General features: G+C 41.2%; 1 long non-coding RNA gene across 1 annotated transcript in view; it reads right to left on the minus strand.

Moving 5' to 3' along the window:
- Positions 1-1465: 1465 nt before the first annotated feature.
- The window catches only part of LOC139023276 (uncharacterized), a 46299-nt gene continuing 19855 nt past the window's right edge, over positions 1466-27909 (minus strand). Inside the window, exon 3 of the long non-coding RNA XR_011474413.1 lies at positions 1466-1704. This is a non-coding gene — a long non-coding RNA (uncharacterized lncRNA). The remainder of the gene's footprint in view (positions 1705-27909) is intronic.

Below are 27909 nucleotides of genomic sequence, written 5' to 3' on the forward strand. Positions count from 1 at the left end.
CAGACACGGGCGCACACCTGATCATTGGCAAAATCTCCGACAACACAATTTACATATTTATAAAACCCACGCTTGACACATGCATATACAGCCCAAGGCATATGTGTTCGTTAGGAATTATTTCATCTGTACAAAAGTTTAATATTTATAGTGTGACAATAGATTTGTGTCAGATAAATTCAAACCATGACATGAGGGGACTTGTGTGTATGTAAATGTTACAAAAAAATAATTGGTGTAGAATTTTCAAGATTCCATATGAATGGATCTGTGGCAGTTTTCATATGAAGTAGTTGTTGAAATGATGGATATGAATTAGAAATCATTTTTATTTGAATGTGTAATAATCGTTGTAGAAATTGCAAGCGACAAATCAATTGATATACAGTCAATTTACATAGATTAGACACCTGTTTTTGGTTTCCATTGCAAATATTTTGCTACGATGTGCTCTCATGAATATGACCCTGTTTAGCTAGCTCGAGGAGAATCATCTCTAGACCAATTATCTCTGTCCTTGAGATCCGTTTTAACACCTCATCCTTTTTATACCTTTAGAACGATTTATTTTCAAGCACCATATTATTACCTACTACTTAGTCCTGTTTTCTCTTTCTCTCTCTCTCTGTGTGTGTGTGTGTGTGTGTGTGGTGATGTGGTGTGTTGTGTGTGTTGTGTGTGTGTGGGTGTGTGTGTGTGTGTGTGTGTGTGGTCTGTGTGGTGTGTGTGTGGCGTGTTGCGTGCCTGCGTTGCGTGTGCGTGCTGAGTGTTTAGTGTGTTGAGAGAGAGAGAGAGAATCCTCTTTGATGGGAGTGCACTCTGTTGGGAGTATTGTAAGTAGTCTATCATCTTTCATTTCTTCAGATTATACCCAGATATTCACAACACATCATTAGTGTGTGTGGATGTGTGTTGGATTGTTAACATGAAGGTGTGTGTCTGCCCATGTGTGTTTATGGGTATAACAAAAGGGTTCTTTGTGTTTGGAAGGAGTGAATATAGGTTTCAGGACTCTCTCTCCTCTCCCTCTCTCTATCCTTCCCTTTCCTCCTCCTTTCACCTCCTATTTTTCACTATCTCCCCCTCTATCTCTCCCCCTCCCTCCCTCTCTATCTATCTCTCTTGTTCAGGGTCTCTCTCTTCCTCTTTCCTCACAATTTATTACATAAGCAACACAAACAGAAAGAAACCTCCCAGTATGGAACGATCTGTCATCTCTACATTATCAGGGAAACACACCGCCTTCCATATTGTGCTACAAGGGCTCCGGCAAATTGCTCTTTTTATGGGACATGATAAAGGAAATGCTACCTTATGTTCACATTTTTTACCGGCTGATGCTGGCCAGACATGCCATGATTCACTGGTGAAAACCAGTTTTCACAGGCTGCAGTGTGTTGCTTGGTTTGATGTAGACAAAGACACAAACAGAGATGGATGTAGGTTGGATGTATAATATTTCCATTTAATACCATCTTTACCGCCATCTCGGAAGAGGTTCAAATGTTGGGTACAAAAATAGTGTCAATGGACAACAAATAAAAAAAGCTGATGGATGTCGCTCACCTGATGTAGCCAGACAAGTTAGTATGACTAGGGGTCTTATCTAGGTTCAGTTAGTCTTTCCTTGACTCCTTGCGTCCTCTCTCCTCATCCTTCTCAAGAGAAAGAGCCGTAGTCTGTCGAGGCAGAATTTCCTCAGGCCTACGGGAAGATGTTTCAATCACAAATACTTGTGGAAGTCATTCAAATCAAACAAAACACAACCATAAAACATGAATATGTGCAGTTTGAATGTTTTATACAAAGCCTACATACAACTATAAAGATATCACAAGTTAACCACCGGAACAGTTACAATCAAAATTCCATCATAGTACCAGATCCATAGCTATCTGTGTACCTGACCTGCAGACATTAAAGAATAACTGAATACATGGCATAGTGTTTTATCAAAATATGTTTTCCAATGTTCTCCTTTTTTCTAAAATGTGGACACGATAATGTGGTGGTTGTTCCAAAATGCTTACTTGGTTAACTCTTCTATCAAGCTCGCTTGGAAAGAACGAACTCTGTGAAGGTCAGAAAGACAGAGAAGGATGAAGAGAATAGGGATAGGGAGAGTCATGAGAGACAGGGAGAGAGGGAGAGAGAACGAACGAGAGGAGAAAGAGAGAGTGAAAGAGTAAGCAATGGTAAATAAATCAGTAGCGGTTAAAATGCATGGCCTTGTTCTGCGGGCAAAGATGTGTACACCCATCGTCTGTCTCTAACCCCCTCTCTTCCTCCACCTCCGCCTCCGCCTCCTCTCCCTCAATCCTTCTCTCTCCGAGCCTTCGGCGTTGCCTGACAGCCCGCGCAGTGCCAAACTGACAGGTCCTCAAGCCCAGGCCAAGAAAGCAGGCATTAATTAAGTCATTGCCGGACTGTAATTTCCTTGAGAAGTAAAAAATTCTCACACGCGAAAAGGTTACCGAGACCTTTTCTGTGTCAAAATTACCATGTGTCATGAATATTAATGCGCCTAATGAAGACAACCTTTGCTTCATCAAGAATGTTCTGGAGCAGGTGCCAAGCTGATAAACTCAACTCGGTGAAGGCTTTTTCTTCTTCTTCTTCTCTCTTTTTTTCTCTCGTTATTTTTCTTTTTGGCTCGTCTCGTCAACCCCGCTGAAAATAGACACACGGCGAGGTTGACTTATTTAAATCAACATCTCTCCGTCTGAATTTATTACCCTTCTTTCAACCATCACCCCTCCCTCCTCTTTTGCACCTAGCTACCATGTCTATTCTTTTCTTTCATTCAATCTTTCTGATTTTTACGTCCTGTTTGTTTTGTCTTCAAAAGTTGCTGTCTGGCAGAAAAAAATGATGTTGATTTTATGTTGAGGAAACGTTTTCCTCCCATCACCCCAGACGTGGGTAGCTGCTTTTAGGAGGTTGTGTGTGAAGTAGCAGAGGGTCTAGCCAATGGCAGAATGTGAAAAGTAATACTATTTGGGTCATTGTCGTAGCTATATATGACCAGCAAGGCTATATAACTAATATAACACAAAATGACCTTAGATGGTTAGCTGACACTGATGAGGACAGTCCTCAAGTGTTAGTTTTAATGTAACTGGTCCCCAAAGGATGAAGCATCCTATAAGGAACACTGGTCCGGGGCATTGTAAGAATAGTAGGTAGCCTTTTCATGTTGCTGCTTCGAGTTTTCAGAATATGAGTTCTCGGATAGTAGGGTTGAGTAAACAAAGATTATGTGTAAAAGTGGCTGTGATTTGATTACAAAAGCGTCCCTTGGGAATGATTCTGCTTCAATCGATCTATTATCAAAGCCCAACATTTGTGATTAAAATGTTTAAGGCTGGATGTAGGGAGTTTCTATTTCTTTTACACAGTGATGTTGACGCCAGGTTTTACATGAGTGAGAGGGTGAGAGCAGTCAGAGTATCAAACACGGTGGCTTTGACGCAGCGGTGGCGGCAGTGACAAAACAACCGCCTCCCTTTCTTTCCCCCCGACATCCTCCGCCACTGCTGCCTATTGTCTCCCGGCTGTAATTGAGATGCAGAAACATTGACAGAACTCATTTACTGCGATGGAGAACTGTGTAACGTGGAGAAGAACACAGATTATTACATCAACACACAAACACATGTACACTCACACACGAACACACCCAGGCACATATGCACGGCACGCAAACATGCACATGCACACACGAAACACGCGCGCGCACACGCAAACACAGGCAGACAATCAGACACACACACACGTATACAACCACATGCACGCACATGCACACACAGAAAAAAATAAGTCTTTGTGTTTGAGGTGCCTCAGTTGCTCCAGTATGATTTGCACTTATTCTTATTTAGTCTCGATGGCACTGTGAGCAGAGGTGAGAGCAACTCTCTTGATTGCTTCATGTTCACAGCTCAAGTCAGTGGGACTGTGAGAAATTGAGCTCAAGTCATTTCAGCGTCGCGCTGGAATAACGGCTGAAGCAGCTAACGTCATCTTGTGTATATTACATTGATGTGAAGCATTTGAACTAACACACAGCAGTGATACAGTGACGACTGATGATGTGATATGGACAGGGTTTGAATTGGACTGCTTGGAACGTCTTGATTTGAACTGCCTGACCCCATTTGCAGTGCATGCCGGGGTTGAGTATATAGGTGGTTGCATTAGTTGTACTCTGACATGGGTGAACCCAACCATTCTTTAAAGTAGCCACCCTTTGCCTTGATGACAGCTTTGCACACTCTTGGCATTTTCTCAACCAGCTTCACCTGGAATGTTTTTCCAGCTATCTTCAAGTAGGTCCCACATATGCGAGCACTTATTGGCTGCTTTTCCTTCACTCTGTGGTCCAATTCATCCCAAACCATCTCAATTGGGTTGAGGTCGGGTAATTGTGGAAGTCATCTGATGCAGCACTCCATCACTCTCCTTCTTGGTCAAATAGCCCTTACACAGCCTGGTGGTGTGTTTGGGGTCATTGTTCTGTTGAAAAACAAATGATACTCCCACTAAGCACAAACCAGATGGGATAGCGTATCGCTGCAGAATGCTGTAGTTGCCATGCAGGTTAAGTGTGCCTTGAATTCTAAATAAATAAACGACAGTGTCACCAGCAAAGCATCCCCACACCATCACACCTCCTCCTCTATGCTTCACGGTGGGAAACACACAGGCGGAGATCATCCATTCACCTACTCTGTGTCTCACAAAGACACACCGGTTGGAACCAAAAATCTCAAATTTGGACTCAACAGACCAAAGGACAGATTTCTACCGGACTAATGTCCATTGCTCGTGTTTCTTGGCCAAAGCAAATCAAAAGTTTGGACACATCTACGTCTTATTGGTGTCCTTTAGTAGTGATTTCTTTGCAACAATTCGACCATGAAGGCCTGATTCACGCAGTCTCCTCTGAACAGTTGATGTTGAGATGTGTCTGTTACTTGAACTCTGTGAAGCATTTATTTGGGCTGCAGTTTCTGAGGCTGGTAACTCTAATGAACTTATCCTCTGCAACAGAGGTAACTCTGGGTCTTCCTTTCCTGTGGCGGTCCTCATGAGAGCCAGTTTCATCATGGCGCTTGATGGGTTTTGCGACTGCACTTGAAGAAAGTTTCAAAGTTCTTTACATTTTCTGCATTGACTGACCTTCATGTCTTAAAATAACGATGGACTGTCGTTTCTCTTTGCTTCTTTGAGCTGTTCTTGCCATAAAGTGGACTTGGTCTTTTACCAAATAGGGCTATCTTCTGTATACCACCCCTACCTTGTCACAACACAACTGATTGGCTCAAATGCATTAAGAAGGAAAGAAATTCCACAAATGAACTTTTAACAAGGCACACCTGTTTATGGAAACGCATTCCAGTTGACTACCCCATGAAGCTGGTTGAGAGAATGCCAAGAGTGTGCAAAGCTGTCAACAAGGCAAAGGGTGGATTCTTTGAAGAATCTCAAATATAAAATATATTTTGATTTATTTAACACGTTTTTGGTTACTACATGATTCCATATGTGTCATTTCATAGTTTTGATGTCTTCACTAATATTCTACAATGTAGAAAATAGTAAAAATAAAGAAAAACCCTTGAATGAGTAGGTGTGTCCAAACTTTTGACTGGCACTGTTTTTGTAAGACCTTTTCAGAAGGGAAACGTGTTCCTCCCTTTTCTAAAGAAAACATATATTTTCTCTTCCTCCTTCCTCCTCTTCCTGCATTAGATTGATGGCTGTATCCCTGAAGGGGACCCATCCTCTTGAGACAAAGGGCCTCACTCATTCTACACACACACACACACAGTAACAACGCCGGGGTCCACTGTCATACACCTCTCATTAATTCCTACCTGTCAGCCAGTCCCCTGCGATATTGTTCCCCCTGAAAGGTGACAGCTTTCCAATGACTGACAAAGGCTCTTTAGGTGATACCGAAGATCTCTGGCTGCCGCCGTTTCTGTAAAGTGCCCCTCAAATGTCACTTTGCCTCTCTCCCTCTGCACACAGACACACACACACACACACACACATACACACCCTTCCACTCCCTGTACTTTTCAAACAGAGGTCTGGTCTCAAGTGCTCCACCGGCTTTGACATTGACATGTCAGGAGCACGTGGACGTAACAATGGTACTCTACCACAATGCTTTTAACACCTGAGAGGTGTACGATCTGTTGGATGATAGGCCTATTGTTGTTCAGGTTTTCAATGCATTTGTTTTTATCCATGAGGTAAAAATGGAGAAAGAGAGGGAAAATATTTCCACTGAACCACAAGTATCTGTGGGTTTCATGTGTTAGCCTATTGAGCTAAGGCCTGGACATTAGCTCGGGGAGCTAACGCAAGTCTTCAGGTTTCAGAAAAGGTTACTCATCATGCAAGTGTGGTTCACCGAACGACTTCTGTTACATTTCACTCCCCTTTGACCTCCTCCGTGCAGAGACCCATTTGAGTCATGGAACCAATGTGACCAACTGGGGTTCAAACCCAGGTATCACGCACCACAAGACTGTATGAGCCCTTTTAACTGAAGCCTAGGGATTCATTAACTCAGGGAGCTAACACGTCTTCAGGTCTCAGACAATGTTACTCATCACGTGAGCACAGTTCATCGAACCACCTCTGTTACACTTGCAGGTTTAATCATGACCAAACATGTCCAGATAGGCCAGAAATGAGTCTAGTCAGAGGTTGTTAGAAGTTACGTTTTCAATAGTTTTATACGATATAGTTCACCTGAGTCCACTACTGAAAGAAAGCAAATAATTGACGAGACGTTTTGCATGATGAAAAAACACTTGCGTTTCAGATGTCCAAAAACATTAACATTACTCCATAGCAGCAGGAGGGCTGATGAAACGTAACGAAGTAAACTTCAAAGACGGTGGTAATTTGTGTCAAGCTGAATTGGAGTGGCTGTTCACGTCATAGTGGTGCTGCCTTTATCCAGGTATTGTGGCCCATAGAAAATAAGAGCCAAGTTGTGTGAGTACGCTTATCTAATTAACAAGTGATACACACTGTGAGCCAAATGAAAGTCGCGGCGGGGTATCGCTGGTGAGAGAGAACAAAGCCTTTAGTGCCTAGTGAAAACATACACACACAGTAGGAGGAAAGGTGCAGTTAGATCGTGCATTGCAACCTTCATTTGATGGAAATGTCATAAACGGCAGATGTTAAGTTGGATATATACGTACAAATACAATATCATACAATACGGTAGAATACATGTCAATATGATACAGTAGAGAACAATATTTTTGATTCAGTCTGGTACTCTTTTTTTTGTTTTGTTGCTTACTTAGATATTTATAAGCCATCTTGTGTGAAGCAGAACACAGTGATTACCCAGAATAACTTTAGGCGTGGGATAGAATAGTAGTGTTGACTGATCAATAGTAAAGCACAACGTATTTTAATCGCTTCGAAACATTTGTGAATCGAGAGCTCGTTACACTAATTAAAAGACCTTGGGGATAAAAAATGTAATCTTGCTTGTGAAGAAAGAATGGTGAGAAAAATGTGTGGAAAAGGAGAAATGAAGATTAAAAATGCTCATCAGGAAGCAATTATCACAGGAAGCAGAGCAAAACGATATCCCTTTTTCACACAAAGAAGATGTCAGGCAGGTTTCAATAATTACCCCTTCAATTATCAAGATGCGTGTCTTCAACAAATAATTAAGCTTTCTATGTGTGCTACTTGAATGGCATATTCCATTTGAATTTGTATTTAATTAACTGAGTTTCTTACTTCAGTGTTCAGAGAAGACAATGTCATAGTGGCTTCTTAAATCCCTTGTTTTCTAAAGCATTGGTAACACGGTATGCTTGTCATAAAGCCAGACATAACAACTGTTGTTGTAAGCAGTTATAACAGCTGACGTCAGGTTAAATAAATCCACTGAGTTGACTGACTTTGAAGGAAGTATGTAACTCCAAATAACATATTGCTTTGTGAACACAAGGGCCCCACAGGGGCATGTGCTTAGTCCCGTCCTGTACTCCCTGTTCACCTACGACACACACACACACACACAGTCGTGAGGAAGGCGCGACAGTGCCCCTTCCCCCTCAGGAGGTTGAAAAAGTTTGGCATGGGCCCCCAAATCCTGAAAAGGTTCTACAGCTGTACCATTGAGAGCATATTGACTGGCTGCATCACTGCTTGGAATGCACCGGCCTCGATCGCATGGCACTACAGAGGGTTGTGTGGACAGCCCAGTACATCACTGGGGCCGAGCCCCCTGCCATCCAGGACCTCTATATCAGGCGGTGTGAAAAGAAGGGCCGGAAAATCGTTAAAGACTCCAACCACCCAAGCCATAGACTATTCTCTCTGCTGCCGCTCGGCAAGTGGTGCCGGTGCATCAAGTCTGACACCAACAGGCTCTTGAACAGCTTCTATCCCCAAGCAATACGACTGATAAATAGCTAACAAAATAGCTACATGGACCAAGTTTACCTTGTATCGCTATTGACCTTTTATTTCAGTAAATTGCACTGTCTCTATGCACACTCACAGGGCCCTTCACACTCACACACACTGTCACTCCAACACACACACAAACACTCCCTCCATCATTTGCTCTCTCACACATAATATGCACCTACATATACTGACTCTACACATCTGCACACCTACTCACATGCAAGAAGCTGCTACTCTGTTTATCTTATATCCTGTTGCTTAGTCACCTTATTCCTATATATATATCTATCTCCATCACTCCAGTATCCCTGCACATTGTAAATATGGTATTGGAACTSACCCTGTATATAGTATGCTTGCTTACTTACTTATTGTGTTCTTCATATTTCTTCTTATTTTTCTAGTAATACATTGTTATTGATTATTGCATTGATGGGTTTTGAGTTTGCAAAAACTTCAAACTAGTAAAACTTCAAACTTCAAACACTCTCATACTGGACTGCCCACTGAGAATAATCTACTGAAAAAATGAATGGGTTTGGCCTTTTACCAGTGTCAATATTGTCATTGACTTGTAGAAAGATGAACACGATATTGAAGAATGTGACTAGTATAGTCCCTAACCCAGGGGTGAGCAATCTTAACCTGAGGGCCAGTGTCGGTGCAGGGTTTAGCTCCAGCCAATTTGATTTGGAATTGGACATAGTACTTATCCTAGGGGAAAACAAAATAGCCGTTTCCTACTTCTCTGATACGTGCAGAGCAATACCTAGCCTGAAGCGACTGGCCTCCTACTGGTCCCAAATCAATGCCATTCTGGCCTGGTGTTTGGACCACTAGTTTTCCAATGCCATTTTGGCCTGGTGTTTGGACCACTAGTTTTCCAATGCCATTCGCCCCCAGGTGTTTGGACCACTAGTTTTGCGTCTTTGATCCATGTTTGGTTTTGTCCCCATTTCTTCTCCACGGACCTAAAAAGGTTCAAACAAATGTCAAAGTAAAAATTCTATGTTTTGGTCAACAATCCTAATCTGAGAACGTTCAGTTCCTATTACACATACAGAACAAACACAATGTAAACATACACCCTGTGATACACACACACACACGCACGCACACGCACACACATAGACACACTGCTACTACATCTGGTGGCAACAGTGGGATCTAGTGGCATCGGGGCAGCACCATCTTCAAGCACCATCTTCTAGCAAGACACACACACTTCTACACACGCACACTAAAACCTCCTGAAAACCCCTATCATTCCTCGAAGAGGGTAACAAAAAGCAAGAGTCAACTAAAGATGGAAAAGGAAGGAGAAAATATATAGCTCCGGTTTGGCAGCGAGTAGAAATTAATTACGTAACCTATTGCAGCTCGTCTCCAAAAGTTCATGGTGCATGAAAAAATGTGCTGCCTTCACCTTTACAGGGTCATAAAAGCTATATAGTTGTACTTACATTTTTTCATAAAGTGACAAAGAACATTTATTAAGACTGGCATATGTTAATAATATTCTGTGCCGGGTGAACCCACTGAGGGCCGATGCTGGGCATCCAGTAGCACAGTATCGCAAAGGTCAATAATATTTTTATAATACTGTTCTAAATGGTATTTCACATCCTCAGAGACCGCCTCTGAATTTGACTCGCACGTTCGGATCTAAATTAAACGAGGGAGAGAAAAAAGTTGAATGTGTAAAATATGACCTAGATGTTCTGCAGGTTCGTTTAATTTCAAAGCAGACCCATACAAAAAAAATCTACTATGACCTTTGAAGAATATACACTGCTTTCAGAAAGTATTCAAACCCTTTGTGACTTTTTCCAAATTGTGTTGTGTTACAGCTTGAATTTAAAATGGATTCAATTTAGATTTTGTGCCACTGATCTACATACAATACCCTACAATGTAAAAGTGGAATTCTGTTTTTAGAAATGTTTACAAATTGATAAAAAATGTTAAACTGAAATGTCTTGAGTCAATAAGTATTCAACTCCTTTGTTATGGCAAGCCTAAATATGTTCAGTAGTTAACATTTGCTTACCAAGTCACATAAACCAAGTCACAGATATAAGTTGCATGGATTCTGAGTGCAATAATAATATTTAACACCATTTTTGAATGACTACCTACCTCATCTCTCCCATACTTACAATTATCTGTAAGGTCCCTCAGTCAGGCAGTGAATTTCAAACACACATTTAATCACAAAGACCAGTGAGGTTTTCCAATGTCTCACAAAGAAGGGCACCCATTGGTAGATGGGTAAAAATGTAAAAAGCAGGCACAGAATATCCCTTTGAGCATGGTGAAGTTATTAATTACATTTTGGATGGTGTATCAATACACCCAGTCACAAAAATACAGGCATCCTACAAAGATACAGGCATCCTTCTTTACTCAGAGAAAGGAAACCGCTCAGGGATTTCACCATGAGGCCAATGGTGATTTTATAACAGTTATAGAGTTTACTGGCTGTGATAGGAGAAAACTAAGTATGGATCAACAGCATTGTAGTTACTAGACAATATGAACCTACTGTAAATGACAGAGTGAAACAAAGGAAGTCTATACAGAATAAAATATTCAAAAACATGCATTCTTTTAGCAAATAAGGCACTAAAGTAATACTGCAAAAAAATGTGGCAAAGAAATGTACTTTTTGTCCTGAATACAAAGCACTATGTTTGGGGCAAATCCAACACAACACATCACTGAGCACCAATCTTCATATTTTAAAGCATGGTGGTGGCTGCATCATGTTATGGGTATTTTGGGGGGGGATAAAAAGAAACGGAATAGAGCTAAGCACAGGCAAAATCCTAGAGGAAAACCTGGTTCAGTCTGCTTTCCAACAGACACTGGGAGACAAATTCACCTTTCAGCAGGATAATAACCTAAAACTCAAGGCCACAGCTACGCTGGAGCTGCTTACCAACACGACATTGAATGTTCCTGAGTGGCCTAGTTACAGTTTTGACTTAAATCGTCTTGAAAATCTATGTCAAGTCCTAAAAATGTCTGTCTAGCAATGACAACCAACTTGAGACTTACCTAAAGACACTTACCTAAAAAGACTCGCTGTATATTTATTGACTCAGCGGGTTGAATATTTATCTAATCAAGATATATTAGTGTTTTATTTTTCATTCATCTTTAAAAAATGTTAACATAGTTGATAGTTGAAAAAAAAGATAATTACATTTTGATTCCAATTTCTAACACAACAAAATGTGTAAAAAGTCAAGGGGTGTGAAAAGTTTCTGAAGGCACTGTATATAGGGGACATAGTCATTTAGGAAGGGTGGTAGAGATCCAGCAAATAAAACGTTCCTTTAATGTTAGACATGTGTTTCCATACGGTTTGCATTAGGCCATAATGGTTTTCCCTACAATGTATGGCTCAGGTTCAGGCCAAGCATATACCCACAGGCTGATGCAGGCTAACGCCTGCCAGACCGACCTTCTGCCTGATTAGGCCACTGTCCCTCCACACTACCTCTGACAAGCCAGCAGTCTGGTAAGGTCAAGCCCTACAGAATGTCAGAGAGGTGGATGATGATGTGGTTTTTCTGCAGCCTTCATTTTTTACCCTCAGACATTTTTGTTTTCTCCTTGCGTCAGTGTCAACAGTCAACACTCTGCTACGGTGGAACGAGTCTCGGACCGGAGCGAGAAGGTCACATGCTTAACCCTTCGGTGTGTGTGTTTGTGTGTGTTGGTTCGTGTGTGTATGCATGTCATAGCCCAACCACCACCCGCCTTCAATTTCTTTTTGGGTTAGTCGTTTTCCATTGTGACCAGAATTCATGTCAAAGTCGATGAGATTCTTTATATTCTTCATATGAATATCTCTGGTGCTGCTATTGGTGTAACGGTGTTGGTTCAGTGAACCAGGCTTGCGTGAGGAATAATTTTGCGTGAGACCTTAGGATTTGAGTTAGCTCCTCAAGCTAATGCCTAGGCTTTAGCTCAGTGGCCTTCAGTTCAGTTGGAAGAGGATTAATTAATAGATTTGCCAACAGAAAACCCTACAACTGTTATCTGATTATTTCCCAGAGTTGTGGACTCGAATCACATGACTTGAACTCGAGTCAGTCTCAAGTCACAAAAATGATGACTTGCAACTCGACTTTGACTTTAACACCAATGACTCGTGACTTGACTTGGACTTGAGCCTTTTGACTCGACCTGACTTGATACTTTCCCCAAGCCCAAATATTTAAAATGATGCTATTAAAAAAGTGTGCAACGCATCAACTCTTCATTTAAAGGATTACAGTTTGAATCGGAAAGCAGCCAATCAAATTGTGCCAGCTGAGAAAAAGTTGTGCGGGCAGTGCAGAGGAACGTCGGCGGGTGAATTCAGATGGAGCCCTTGAAAAGATGATACCCAAATTTATTATTTTCGGATATAAAGACAACGCTGTATCAACAAAAAACGGATTGCAACTTGCAAAACATGCGGGAAGAAAATTACAGACGGAGGCTTCAACTTTGTTCGACATTTGAAGCTGCACAAAGAACGGTAAGTCGTGGCTAATATAGCCGACAACTATATAATTTATAACTTTACTAGTGTAGCATGTAGGCAACGTAACGTTAAATCAATGAGCCTCCACACAGTCAGTCAGTGCAGGAACGTGATCATTGCACCCAAGACTGAGCTACAACTGGCTAGGCAGTTGGTAGCCTAAATCCTGCCTGATGTTACTGCTGTTCCTAAAACCATTGACATATGTTAGCCTACTGTAACCTGTGTGTGTGTGTTAAGGTTGAGCGATTGTGTACAAGCCTACATCGCCCGATTGCGCCCCATAGCGATCCTTGATAGTCGATCACTATTGGGAGGGGGGGTCTTTCTCATGGCTACCCATGTATTTCCATGGAAATATAACGTTTATTTGGAAAGTAATAAATATATAGATATTTTTAAAAGCATTCATGATTTGCGTGAATGTAATATACTAACTATTACTCTTGTTAAAAATATGAAATGGTATGGTATTACATTTGGTGAAGAGCACGTTATGACTTGTTTAGGACTCGAAACTCAAAGTTTAGGACTTGAGACTGGACTTGATACTTGACGGTCTTGACTTGAGACTTGACTCGGACTTGCCTGTCTTGACTTGGGACTTGAGTGCTAAGACTTGAGACTTACTTGTGACTTGTAAAAGAATGACTTGGTCCCACCTCTGGTATTTTCCCACATGTATTCTATCATTGTTTCTATTGAGCTATGAGTCCTTCACCTATATATATAAAAAGACACCGTGCCCTTATATAAACACGAACGTTATTCCTGTTGACTATGAGTGCCCTGTATTAGCCCTCAGCGAGACATGAGTCGCTGTGATTGTGATGGACCCGTGTGGCTCAGTTGGTAGAGCATGGCACTTGCAACACCATGGTTGTGGGTTTGATTCCCATGGGGGAGCAGTAAGAAAATGTATGCACTCACTACTGTAAGTCCCTCTGGATAAGAGTGTCTGCTAAATGACTCAAATGTAATGTTGTGCCTCGAGCTAAAAGCCGGCGGGCCTCCAACGCTCGATGGAGGTGTCTCCTGTCGCCAAGGGGCGTAGTTCTCCGCCAATATTAAAGACAGCGCAGTCGGATGCTGTTCTTATTCTAAGCTGTTGTGTCTTTTTTGTTCTCAGCATGACTTCACCACTCGTTGTCATTGTTCAAACGTACACTAAAACAAAACAAAATGGCTGACAGGAAATTGCAACAGTAGGGATATAGCACTTCGCCCATTTATGAATTTATTTAATATTATTAACATCTTTTTATGGAGAATGTGATGTTCAGATCCTGTTACAACCATATCATTTGAATTATTCGAATCAAGTTCTATGGTAACAATCTCCTTATGTCTGTTCTGTTTGGATCTATGTCACGTTTTTTTGTCTTGCCCTTTTTTGTCTCATGACTTTTCTCTTAGCACAGTCCAGAGTCCAACCTTTTCCCCATCCTCTATCCACCACAGAGGAAAAAATACATACTGTAGACACAACACAATCAGATGGCTTTGGCAAAGTGTGTGTGTGCGTGAGTTGTGATGTACATTGGTTTACATCATGGGTTGGCCGTACAGGAATAAACTTGCACAGAGAGTTGAAGCTTCTTTGTTTCACTTGCTGTATTATTTCCATTCAAGTCAGAGAGCCAAGCAGTGTGTGGGCCTTGTTCAGTTAAAATGCCTCTATGGACAAGAACAAGATACAGTACTTCTACTGCAATAAGGAATATGTTTGAAACGTGACTAGTGAAGACTGTTTCATTTGATCATAGTAAACATTGTTAAATGTATTAAATCAATCTAAATATGTGTTCATGTAGCAGATGGATTATCTTTAGGAAGTCTAGTATACAGCGCTGATTGATTGATTGAATAGACCAGCCCATTCATTACTTTCTTTTCAGATTTTTTTTCAATTGAATTAAGTTTCGTATGCATGTGTTCTTTTTTATATGACAGCTGTCTCCGCCTGTCTCTCTTTCTGTGTGTGAACGAGATGTCCATGCGTGTGTAAGTATCGGTTTTAAGAAATGGCACGCGGCCGTGACAGTCAGTAAACGTTCTTGAAAAGCACTCGCCGTGGACACTCGAGGAAGCAACTCCAATAGATTCCCTCGCTGTGATGTCTGCGTGTCCAAGGACTTATCTCGCTAAGCATATGCTGGCACTTCACAATCATATACTTCAAAAACCTCCAGCCTTCAAAAGCATCAAAACGCACGTCGCCATTCAGCACATCAATCACGTAGCCACTCGAAAAATGTGGGAGATGTCATTTGCCCTTAACAACAGCCTCCAAAGATGTTTTGAAGACACTCTTAATGGCTGTGTCAATTTAAAATACACCATTAATGATAGCCGTTTGTTTTTTTCCTTTGCGCTTAAATTAAAGATTCCCCCATATTTTGTTTCTGTGCATCTCTGAGCGATGTGGATCATTTCATGTTTTCATGTGTATCTGAGCTATTGCCGTTCAAGCATTCAGAAATTCTGCCGGGATGACATAGCATTATGGTAAAGCCGCTGTCACTACACTGGAAGTTAATAGGAATACAACTTTTATATCGCGAAAATGTCTATCATACATGTCAGATTTAAATACTGGCTGATGTAATAAGTAGGGAGGATGTCTTCTCTCGAATGAGCCATTGATCATATTTTTTCCGATATTCATACCTCGAGAAATGTGTAATTTATCAGAGAGTCTAACACAATTCTCCTATTTGTCTGCTTCTTCAGTCCAGGGTGCATTGCATGGTGCCATTACGAATGTCAGACTCCACTCTTTGAGGCACATCGATCTGCAGGTTGAACATGGTGAGATTGTAGACTCCTTAATTGATAGTGCAGCTTGTTTAAGCAATTCTACAGCTCACTAGCTACTTCACATGATGATATTGACTTATGATTGTGTGTAGCTACATTTGCTAGCTAGCTAGCCAGCCAGCTCTTAGAGAGAGTATTGTATTGTGGGTTTTGTAGTCGACTTAAGATGTAACAGATTTCCACAACGATTTTGACATATTGCTTCCAACCTTATTATAATGACAAAATGAAACATTTGTTCACCAAAAACATTATTCTCACATATTAGTGTTATGTAACACTGTCAATTATAGGAATGAGTGGTTTTGCGTGGGTTTTTGTCTTTAAGATAGAACTGTATGAAAAAAACAAAAAACACAATTGATCTAAAACTTCGGCAACAATAAATGATCGTCATTTATTTGTATTCCAGAACATCATTAGTAGCGCATCCAAGCCAATTACTGAAACCTCTTCTTGAATGTATTTATTGGATTCCTAGATACAGCTTTAAAACAAGTGAACCTATTTTGGCAGTTTGCTATATACAGACAACATAAAGAATCCCAATGAAAGGTAAAAAGGACTTGTTCCTCAACGTTCAACACAATGCAAAGCATCCACAGTCAAGCTTGCATTCAGCCTGAGAGTAAGTTTAAAAAAAGTAGGAACATTTAAATTCAGGCAAAGTGACACCTCCGTGTATAGTTTTTTTTGTTTGTAGCCATCCTTCCCATGTGTCTCCTGTATTCAGAGCAAATATCCCACTTAGGTTTTCCAGTGCAGAGCACAGCAGAGGGCTAAACAATTTCACTGCACTAATTGGCCAGTGTCACTCCTGACGTTTTGGATAAACAGAGAGAGCAGAGGAAAGCCGAGACAAATGTTGGCTAATTAAATTTCTGGTGGTTGGGGGGAGGGGGTATTAGAAAACAGCTGACAAAAAATTGGACTGGAGAAAAAACAACAGCTCTACTTAACGAATAAAAACACACTTCCTTCTTACTTTGAAATACTCAGCTTTCTCCTAATTGGGCATCATTTGCTGATGCCCAATTAGGGGTGTGGGGGAACAAAAACAACTATTGCCTAGTTTTTTGCATTTTAGGTTTTAGAGATATAGCGAACAACGTTTTCAATCTGAAATTCGTTTTAAAAAATTATAAGAGCGGGGTGCTGGATCCTCCTGAATAAAACCTAAAGAAAGAGAACAGAACAGAGAGCTTTGAGAGAAAACGTGTTGTTTTGTTGGGTGCTTCGATGAAAGTAGTTATTTTGATTAGGAATTCATTCATCCCCTCCCTATCCAACTGTGTCTGGGTGTCTACCTCAATATTTATTTCCCTTTCCGTCTCTGCCTGGCGACGCCCTACTCACTATCATCTCTGTCGCTCTGTCTCAAACACACTCACGCAATCCCTTTCGCAATCCCTCTCTCTCTCTTTCACACACAAACCCACACACCAATGGAGGCTGCTGAGGGGAGTGAATGGAATGGTTCAAACACATGGTTTTCATGTAATAATGCCATTCCATTGACTCCATTCCAGACATTATTATGAACTGTCTTCCCCTCAGCAGCCTCCACTCACACACACATACATTCTCTCTCTCTCTCTGATCTCTATCAAACAAACAGACACATATACTCTCTCCTCCCTCCCTCCCTCCCTCCCTCTGCGTTGATCACTTGTCAGAGGATGTTTATGGGCCATTGTTTGCAATGCTGATGATCATTGTCACGGGGTGTTTCCATTACCCATACTCCCCTCTGATGGATGGGGCATCCCTTGACACCTGCTGATATGGGTGTCCTTGACCACTGGGGCAGACAAGACAGGGGGATGGAATAGTGTGTGTGTGTGTGTGTGTGGGTACTAAGATGGGTGATATGATGTTATTTTTATTTAGCTAGGCAAAGGGTATGATGTATAGTTTGCAGTGGGGAGAAATATACACAATGCCTTCGGAAAGTATTCAGACCCCTTGACTTTTTCCACATTTTGTTACGTTACATCCTTATTCTAAAATGGATTTCAAATATTAAAAACTCAGCAATCTACACACAATACCCCATAACGACAAAGCAAAAACAGGTTTTTATACATTTTTGCTAATTTATTACAAATATAATACAGAAATACCTTATTTACATATTGAGCTCAGGTGCATCCTGTTTCCATTGATCATCCTTGAGATGTTTCTACAACTTGATTGGAGTTCACCTGTGGTAAATTCAATTGATTGGACATGATTTGGAAAGGCACACACCTGTCTATATAAGGTCCCACAGTTGACAGTGCATGTCAGAGCAAAAACCAAACCATGAGGTTGAAGGAATTGTCTGTAGCGCTCCGAGACAGGACTGTGTCGAGGCACATATCTGAGGAAGGGTACCTAAACATTTCTGCAGCATTGAATGTCCCCAAGAACACAGTGGCCTCCATCATTCTTAAATGGAAGAAGTTTGGAACCACCAAGACTCTTCCTAGAGTTGMCCGCCCGGCCAAACTGAGCAATCGGGGCAGAAGGGCCTTGGTCAGGGAGGTGAAAAAGGCACCTAAAGACTCTCAGAACAGAATGAAACAAGATTCTCTGGTCTGATTGAACGCTTTGGCCTGAATGCCATGTGTCACGTCTGGAGGAAACCTGACACCATCCCTACGATGAAGCATGTTTGTTGCAGCCRCATGCTGTGGGGATGTTTTTCAGCGGCAGGGACTGGGAGACTAGTCAGGATCGAGGCAAAGATGAACGGAGCAAAGTACAGAGATCCTTGATGAAAACCAGCTCCGGAGCGCTCAGGACCTCATACTGGGTGAAGGTTCACCTTCCAACAGAACAATGACCCTAAGCACACAGCGAATACAACACAAGAGTGACTGAATGTCTTTGAGTGACCCATCCAGATCCCGGACTTGAACCTGATCGAACATCTCTGGAGAGAGCTGAAAATAGCTGTGCAGCAACGCTCACCATTCAACGTGACAAAGCTTGAGAGGATCTGCAGAGAAGAATGGGAGAAACTCCCCAAATACACATGTTCTAAGCTTATAGCATCATACCTCAAGAAGACTCGATGCTGTAATCYCTGCCKAAGCTGCTTCAACAAAGAATACTTATGTAAATGTGATATTTCAGTGTTTTGTTTTTAATAAATTTGCAAACATTTCMAAACCTGTTTTTGCTTTATCGTTATGGGGTATTGTGTGTAGATTGATGAGGGGAATAAACTATTTAATACATTTTAGAATAAGGCTGTAACAAAATGTGGGAAAAGTCAAGGGGTCTGAATACTTTCCGAAGGCACTGTAGATATAGAGCCAGGCAAGGCTGGTGTCGGACTATTGCTGTCTAGGATGGGTTAGCCTATAACACATATGTCAGAGTCAAGGCCCGCGGGCCACATCCGGCCCGCGAGAAGGTTTTTTACGGCCCCTGGGATGATCTTGATTTATTATTAGAACCGGCCCGCAGACCGCAGCAAGCCGGCAGCCCGCAGATCTTTTACACGCACCAATACTACATTTCCCACAATGCAACGGTGACGCACCGAGCAGTAGGCTGCTTCATTTCAATATTTATTGGCACAGCAGTCGTCAGCATCACAGTAAAATTAACTTTCAGATACCCATCAAAAATGGCAAAACGGAAGGTGGACACTGAGAACCGGGGGTTTCAAACAAGGTGGGAGTCGGAGTATTATGTTCACGAGGTAGCTGGAAAACCTGTGTGTCTTCTGTGTGGAGAAGTGTGGCGGTACTGAAAGAGTATAATCTGAGACGACATTATGAAACGAAACACGGCGACAAAACGAAGAATATGGACTGGAACAAAGGCTACAAAAGGCAGAGGAAATTAAAACGAGGCTCAAATCTCGACAGGCTCTGTTCAAAACGCAAATCACAAGGCCAGGCCTGCTGTCAGGCCAGTTTTATTTTGGCAGAAGAGATCGCTAAATCAGACCCGGCCATTTACGGAAGGGGGATTTCATCAAAAACTGCATGATTAAAGTTTGTGACGAAGTTTGCCCAGAAAAAAGGCAATCTTTTTAATGTGAGTCTGAGCAGAAACACATTGCGAGAGAGTAGACAGTTGTCCATACATCTAAAGAGCAGCTTGTGAAAAGGGAAAAGTTTCATTGGCATATTCCTTGGCTGTGGATGAGAAGCACCGACATTTTCTGACATTGCCCAGTTGTCAATTTTCATCCGCGGAGTGGACTCAGCTAAGCGGTGACAGAGGAGTTTTTGGCTTTACGTCTATGCATGCACAACTACGGGGCATGATTTGTATGAAGAGGGTGTCAAGAATGTGTAAATGAGATGGAGCTGCTTGGGAAAAAACTCGTGGGTTTGACAACCGACGGAGCACCTGCGATGTGTGGACACAGGAAGCGGACTGGTGGCGAAGATAACGGGAAAGATGCAAGAGGAAAACGCGACAGGTGAGCTGACAGCTTATCATTGTATCATACACCAGGAAGCGTTGTGCGGTAAAGCCTTGAAAATGGAGCATGTAATGAGCATCATCACGCGCACAGTTAACTTTATCAGAGCCAAAGGTTTGAATACCGCAGTTCAAGGCATTTCTGACGGAGTTTTAGAAACGGAGCATGGTGATTTTGCCTTATCACACAGAGGTGCGATGGCTAAGCCAGGGAAAGGTGCTTCAAAGATGTTTCGAGTCTCGTGAGGAGATTTGTCTGTTCTTGGACAGCAAAGGGAAAGACACAACAACTCCGAGACGAAATGTTTCTGTGTGAAATGGCTTTTCTGTGTGACATTACGAGTCATCTGAATGCAATGAACCTTGCAGCTGCAGGGTCGGGATCATGTCATCTCTGATATGTCAGTACAGTGAAGGCTTTAAAACCAAACTGACTCTGTGGGAGACGCAGATGCGGAAAGAAAATTTGAGCCACTTTCCCAGCTGCCCAGACCATGAAAGAGAAGCTCTCTACAGTGCGTTTCCCCGAGGCAACAGTTGGCTGATAAATAGGTATGCTTGCTGCTGACTTTCGAGCGCCGATTTGCTGACTTTGAAGCACAAAAAAAGCAGGTTGGAACTGCTCGGTAACCATTTGCTGTTTGACGGTGGAAAGCTCACACAAACCTCCAAATGGAGTTGATTGACCTCCAATGCAATGATGCACTGAGGGCAAAATATGCGGCAGTGGGTTGCTGCGGAGTTCGCCGTTTTCCTCCCCGACACAATGCCCCAGCTGCGCATCCAGGCTGCTCAACGTTTGTCTATGTTTGGCAGCACATACCTGTGTGAACAACTGTTTTCTTTGATGAACCTGAACAAAAACATCACACAGGAAGTTTACTTACTGCTGAACACCTCCACTCATTCTGAGGATTTCCTCAGCTCAGAGCTTACCCCGAAATTGATGAACTTGTGGAAAAGATGGGACCCACAAAGTATCACACCTCACACTCAAACAAGTGAACATACTGTGCAATCCCATATTTAAGAGGGTTTTTACTCAGTTCAAGTTTAAAAGTTAAAGTTTATATTTGTTTTCACTGCAATGTTACTTCTTCCTTAAACAAAGTGTTTGATTTTGATTAATAGATTTTTGCACTTTATTTTATTGTATTTCAATCCAATTATATTTTTAAAAATATTTCAGTTTGAGTGGATGATAGAAAATTGCTATTATTGTTTTTTTTTCTTCTGAAGTAAATTTAGCCACTTTTGCTAAAATAGAAAAATATAGGCTACTGATGGTGCCTTGAATACCGGTTTTCTTTTCATTTAATGTTCATGTTATGGGATTTTTATATAAAGGAATTTTGTCTTTTTTGTGTCTGTTGAAAATTAAAGATTACTGACAGAGCCATAAGAAAATATTGCTTTAATTTATCTGATCATATTGGAATATATTTGTTAGGTTTTCAGTAGGTTCAATTTAGGTTCACTAGACTATATGGCGTCATTTAAAAAAATTTCAATGAACATTTCGAACAGTCCGGCCCTCGGCTTGTTAGCTAAATTTTTTATTTGGCCTCCGTCCATTTGACTTTGACACCCCTGGCCTATAAGATATATGATTTAGCTAGGCTACGGCTATGATGTGTGTGTGTATATACTGTATATATATATACTGGGGAGATATGAAGAGTTTCATTCCAAAATGCTATATATCCATTTTCAGAAATGTTGGTAAATTAGCTTCTATTGTTTATTAAAGAAATMATCAAATAGATTGGTGTGTATCTAATCATGGTATGGGGTTGTTTAATGACATTTGTTTAAAATCTATCCCTTGATGATTTCATTTGAGAGACAATCATGTTATTTTTTTGTTGCACATTTGCTATATCTCTCACTCTCAGATAAATAAGTAGTACTGCTAGGTTTTACACAGTCAACTGTAACAAATAACTACATTTTCAATAAAGAAATGTACAAATGATACATGTGTCATCAATATTCAAATTGTTCATAATAATTCAGTACAGTAATGAGATCTTTATGTAAAACATTTACATTTATCACACACTCTTATCCAAGGGCATTGTCTTAAGATAGCTAGGTGAGACAACCACGTATCACAGTCAAATATACAGGATACGAATATTCCACTCCAGCTAAGCAATGGATTTGTATCATTTTTCCCCCCCGAAAAATTATATTTTCATACATCTCAAATCTATGAATTAGAATACAGTAATYTTTTACACACACATGAAGTTGCCCATAAACAATTTCTGATGAAAAAAACGAATGCGCAAAATTGGTGTATATAGTGTTTTGCAAATAAACTCTTCATATATAGATGCAGTAAAGCGGGGAACATAGACTAGGATCGTTTATGGCTGATGGCCTTTGGTATGGCTTTGGCTAAGCTATGCCTCGATTTGGGCTAAGGCTCTCAACCATTCTCACCTCATGTTTCCCCATTGGAGTTATACCTCGCCACCKCTACTCAGATAAGGCTTTGGACACACTGGGCTATAGGCTTGGAACAACTTCATTCTCAGGGCACTCAAAATGAATATTTTGCAGSTCCTTGGCTCATAACAATCAATCAGATTGATCAGTGGTGCTAGTAAATCTGAATGTATTGTTCAGTAACTCATCAATGAGTGTCAGGCCTGGTTCTTTGGGCCTCAAATACATGTATCCAAAGTATGCATACRAAACATGCAAAACACAACAATACTGTATAATAATATGTACAGAATGATAATTGCATGCATACTGTCAACCTACATAGTGGCATTAGTAAATACATTTCAAAATCGCAATTACATAGCAATTGATTGAAAGCATTTTGTGTTTCATGATTTTGTCACCTCGAGGCCTGACAGAGCATTCCATGATTCCATGACAGTATATTTCCCTTGCACTGCGAGATTAATAACTATTATTGACCTTAATGGAAAGCAGAAGAAATACATTTCAAACAAATGGCGCCCATCCTGGTGATTTGCTTTCAACGTGTCATTCGCCATCTTAGCTGACTACCGAACAATTTATGCTTTAATATAATGCACGGGAATCCATTCAAAGTCACAAATACATATCTTAACAGCAAKTTAACAAGCCCAGATACAAAAAAAAAGAAAGATATTGCCACATGCACTGCACCGCCAATTKGTTTAAGGACTGTGGGGGGTGGGGAGATGTCTTAACGTATTATCAGTTAAGACTTCCTTTGTATGTAGGAATTCTTCCCTCCTCCAATCTCCTTGGAAAGACAGGGGCGCCACTGATGAATTCTTTAGCAGATCTAACTGATAATTGTATTTCATAACTGTCAAGCCGAGAAGGACTGTCCGCTGAGAAGCTATTTGTGTCACCGCTGCCTCCCTCTCATTGCATAGCCTTCAATAAAACTCCAAATCGCGGGGGAGATTGTTAAATCTTCCTCCAGGATTATTAAATCCAAAGAAGAAATTTATGGGTGACACTTCATAACAATTAATCAGAATGCTTGATTAATAAAGTTGGCTCCCCCTCCTCCTCCCTGATGCTCGTAAAGCCGTCCTATAGGAGGCAAATGGGTGAACGACAGACGTGTGTGTTGTCAGGGACGACGTGGTGTCCTTCTTTTTGATTAATGGAGCAGCCTGACCCCGCCCATAACCTCTCCCCACCACCTCACACGCCGTCCTATAGGAGGCAAATGGGTGAACGACAGACGTGTGTGTTGTCAGGGACGACGTGGTGTCCTTCTTTTTGATTAATGGAGCAGCCTGACCCCGCCCATAACCTCTCCCCACCAACAAACCCGATTCCAAAGCTTTGCCCAGTCCACCCTGTGGGGTGAGCTTTACTAGATCCAAACCAGGTAAGCACAGTGATACTGTATGCCTATATATGTAGGATCTTATTTTGACCTATATTGTCACAGCAAAATAATCCTGTAGCACACGGATCTGAACTATTTTTTATTTTATTTAACCTTTATTTAACTAGGCAAGTCAATTAAGAAATTCTTATTTACAATGACAACCTACCCCGGCCAAACCCTAACGACGTTGGGCCAATTGTGCACTGCCCTACGGGACTCCCAATCATGGCCGGTTGTGATACAGCCTGGAATCAAACCAGGATCTGTAGTGATGCCTCTTGCACTGAGATGCAGTGCATTAGACCACTGCGCCACTCGGGAGCCCTAAGAGTGATTCGTCCATAATCTGTTARGGGTGATATTAGTCCATAATGTTGATTGATCAATGTTTAGGCTATTAGCTGGCCWAAAGTAGGCTACATGAAAAGTGCAATACTGTTAAGAGTTTTTTTCAATTGCTAACATGCATTGGTCAAAACTGAAGTCACATTGTCAAAGCTCTTCACACAGTCAGTGAAACAGAACTGTCTGTGGACCAAACTGTGAATACTTTTTCATTGCTTTCACACAAAATGCATATTCAATGACCACATTCTCCGAAATCCATTACCTCTTTTCTAATTCATACTCCACCAGTTGCAAAACTATATATTTGCAGCACGTTTTCAAATGCTAACACATCTTTCCAAAACTGTTAAAAACACATTCAAAACAGAATGATYGCAAATGTCGTGSATTTCTGCAGTAACCAGATTGAAAAATATATAGAAAATCTCAGCAGAATATTTAATCATTCCAAACACAATTTCAGCTGAAAGCCTACCCAAGTGTCCTGTTTTTTAGTCTCGTTAACAAACAGACAAAAGAGGACAGCTTCGGAATGATTTAGTTTGGAAACATGGATCAAGGAAGACAGGTTGGTGGGGCAGAAGAGTGGCAGGGAGAGGGAGAATGCATGGAGGACAAAGGAGAGGAAGACCAAGAGCGGTAGTCTCTGATGAGATAAGGGCCACAATTATTGACCATGTTGTAAACCATGGTCTCTTTGYGAGAGGCCGGTTTAAGGGTGCAACCAAATCTGCAGCGTTCAACAGTTGCATCAATACTACGGATTTTCCGGCAAAACAACAGGTGAGATGTGCATCCTTCAATGATAATTGAACTACATATTACAGTATAATACACTATGTTCACATTTTTACATGTACTGACATTTTGAAATATATTGATRGTTTTGTGTTTTTCAGTGGGATCTAAAGGTTGCCTCCCACAGGCGGGAGAGGCAGAATATTATCAGATACGCAGGAAATTGCCATTGTTGACATGGTAATTGGCAACAGTGCATTAAAACTGCGGGAAATTCGGGACATAGTGCTGGCAGACAAAATCCCTTTTGGGAATGTGAATACGMTCAGCACAACGACAATTGCCAGAGTCCTAGAGAAACATTAAATAAGGATGAAGCAGWTGTACACTGAACCCTTTGAGAGAAACGGTGAACGTGTGAAAGAAGTCCGGTATCAATATGTCCAGGTAAGATGTCTGTTCAATAACCAAACAGGGTACATACACAGCTATGCATAATGTAAAGTACTGRAAAACTGTGGATTTACTGTATTTTACAGAGTACTGGAGATGGAAGCCATGCAAACTGCACATACATTCATCTTTGTGGATGAAGCTGGATTCAACCTGGCAAAAACACACCGGCAGGGGGAGAAATGTGATTGGACAGCGAGCAACCGTGGATTTCCCAGGCCAGAGAGGAGCAATGTGTGTAGCACTGTCCAATGATGGTTTGCTGTTACACAAACTACTCATTGACCCCTACAATATAGAGAGGCTCATTTCTTTTCTGGATGACCTGCATAATCGACTTGTGCCATCGGAGGAGAGAGGGGCAAGAATTCCCCTACCTTCGTTGTTGTGTGGGATAATGTGGSATTCCACCACTCTGCTGCAGTCACAGACTGGTTTGCTGCACATCCCAGGATGTCAGTACTATTCCTGCCTCCATACTCCCCCTTCCTAAACCCCATAGAGGAGTTTTTCTCTGCGTGGAGGTGGAAGGTGTATGACCACCATCCACAGGAACAGATGTCCTTACTGGAGGCCATGAATGCAGGGTGTGGAGACACTTCTCCTGAAGACTGCCAGGGTGTGGAGACACTTCTCCTGAAGACTGCCAGGGTGTGGAGACACTTCTCCTGAAGACTGCCAGGGTTGGACTAGACATTCCAGAAGATACTTTCCCAGATGCATCACCAGAGAAGACATAAGATGTGATGTTGCTGAGAACTTGTGSCCAAATGCAGGAGAGAGGGAGAACTAGAACCCTCACAGTATGAGTGATTATACTATACATGTTGRTTTTTGTTTCAACTTTTTATTTTTCACAAGTCAATTACTATATGCAAAGATATAGAAAAAATAAASGCTATTGAAGCAAAATGAGGCATTTCTGTTTCCTTCTTGTTACATATACTTTAGTACAGTCAATAAAGTGAAAATGTGTTATTCTTATTCTATAATGAAATACTGATTTATGTGAAAAATCATTCAAACTTCAAAGAGAAAAGTTKATCATTTATGTAATGGTCCCTGTTAGTGTTTTGTAGGTCAGTGTGTTATGAGTGACAACGTACAGTATGCTTTCTGAGTGAGAATTGTTGCCAGTGTTATGGTCGAACAAGCTTATTTAGAGACATGTATGAAGTGGTTTGACTGAGTTTTGGGGGGGGGATTAGGAGCCGGCACGTGTGTACGTTGTATAGCGGTCCGCCGTCACAGAGTTGCAGAAACGTGGAGAGAGGGGTAGACTAATATGGATATGATTTATTCAGTGCAAAATGGAACTTAAGTGAATTTTTCACAAACCATAACTGTTGAAAACACCTGCTATGAAAAAAAGTGCCCGTACGATGCTTGTAGTAATAAAGAAACACGCCTCAGAACGTAATCATGTGAAATACGCGATGTGTGAACACTAGCTTGTCGCCCAGGTGGTCTCACTAAATTAGACAACAACTCGAAATTCAATGCAAGATATCGAAGTAAAATAATAATTCCTCGAAGTTTAACCTCGTTTACGATCGATAAACCCCGACAAAATTAAAGTATATCATCATAAGGAGATCAATCAATGTTATATAAAGACAACACACAATCTTAACCTACTGCTACAATACAAATGTCAGAATTGTTGTTTAAACAAACGACAACATACTTGAAATCTAAAGTGAAGATTACGAAGTATGCGATCTAAAAATAAGCAAACAAGACCGAAAGTGAGTAGATTAACACAATAAAAAAACTAGGAATTATATTAAGTGATGAGTAACTGATAATGGTGTGCACTCTAATATATCAGAGGCATAGAATTTAAACATTAGATGAATTGATCAGAGACTAAGATACCTAAAATGCTGAGGGAGAGCTCTTGAAGCGACTGATACTCTTACAAGAGATTTGGAAGATATTCTTCCTGCACACGAGAGAACGATATACAGTTACATATATCTAACTGAAAGCCACTGTGAACTACCTTGAAAATTTGACTAAGCTATGTACCCGGTCATACTACAAGTGAGACTGCTCAAAAAGTATTCTCACAACAGTAGGCGCAATGTCATAGACAACCATACGTCAGCAATAGTGGATATTAATCAAAGCTAAAGCAGAAAGCATGTTCTAAAAACATACTAGCTACGGCTAGCAGAAACGCAAGAGAGGAAAGTGTAGGATAATGAACAATGCAATCTATTGCCACACAGCTAAATTCCACTCCCGCCAGCTCCACCGG

This window comes from Salvelinus sp. IW2-2015, linkage group LG30 (assembly GCF_002910315.2).
Source record: "Salvelinus sp. IW2-2015 linkage group LG30, ASM291031v2, whole genome shotgun sequence".
NCBI lineage: Eukaryota > Metazoa > Chordata > Actinopteri > Salmoniformes > Salmonidae > Salvelinus > Salvelinus sp. IW2-2015.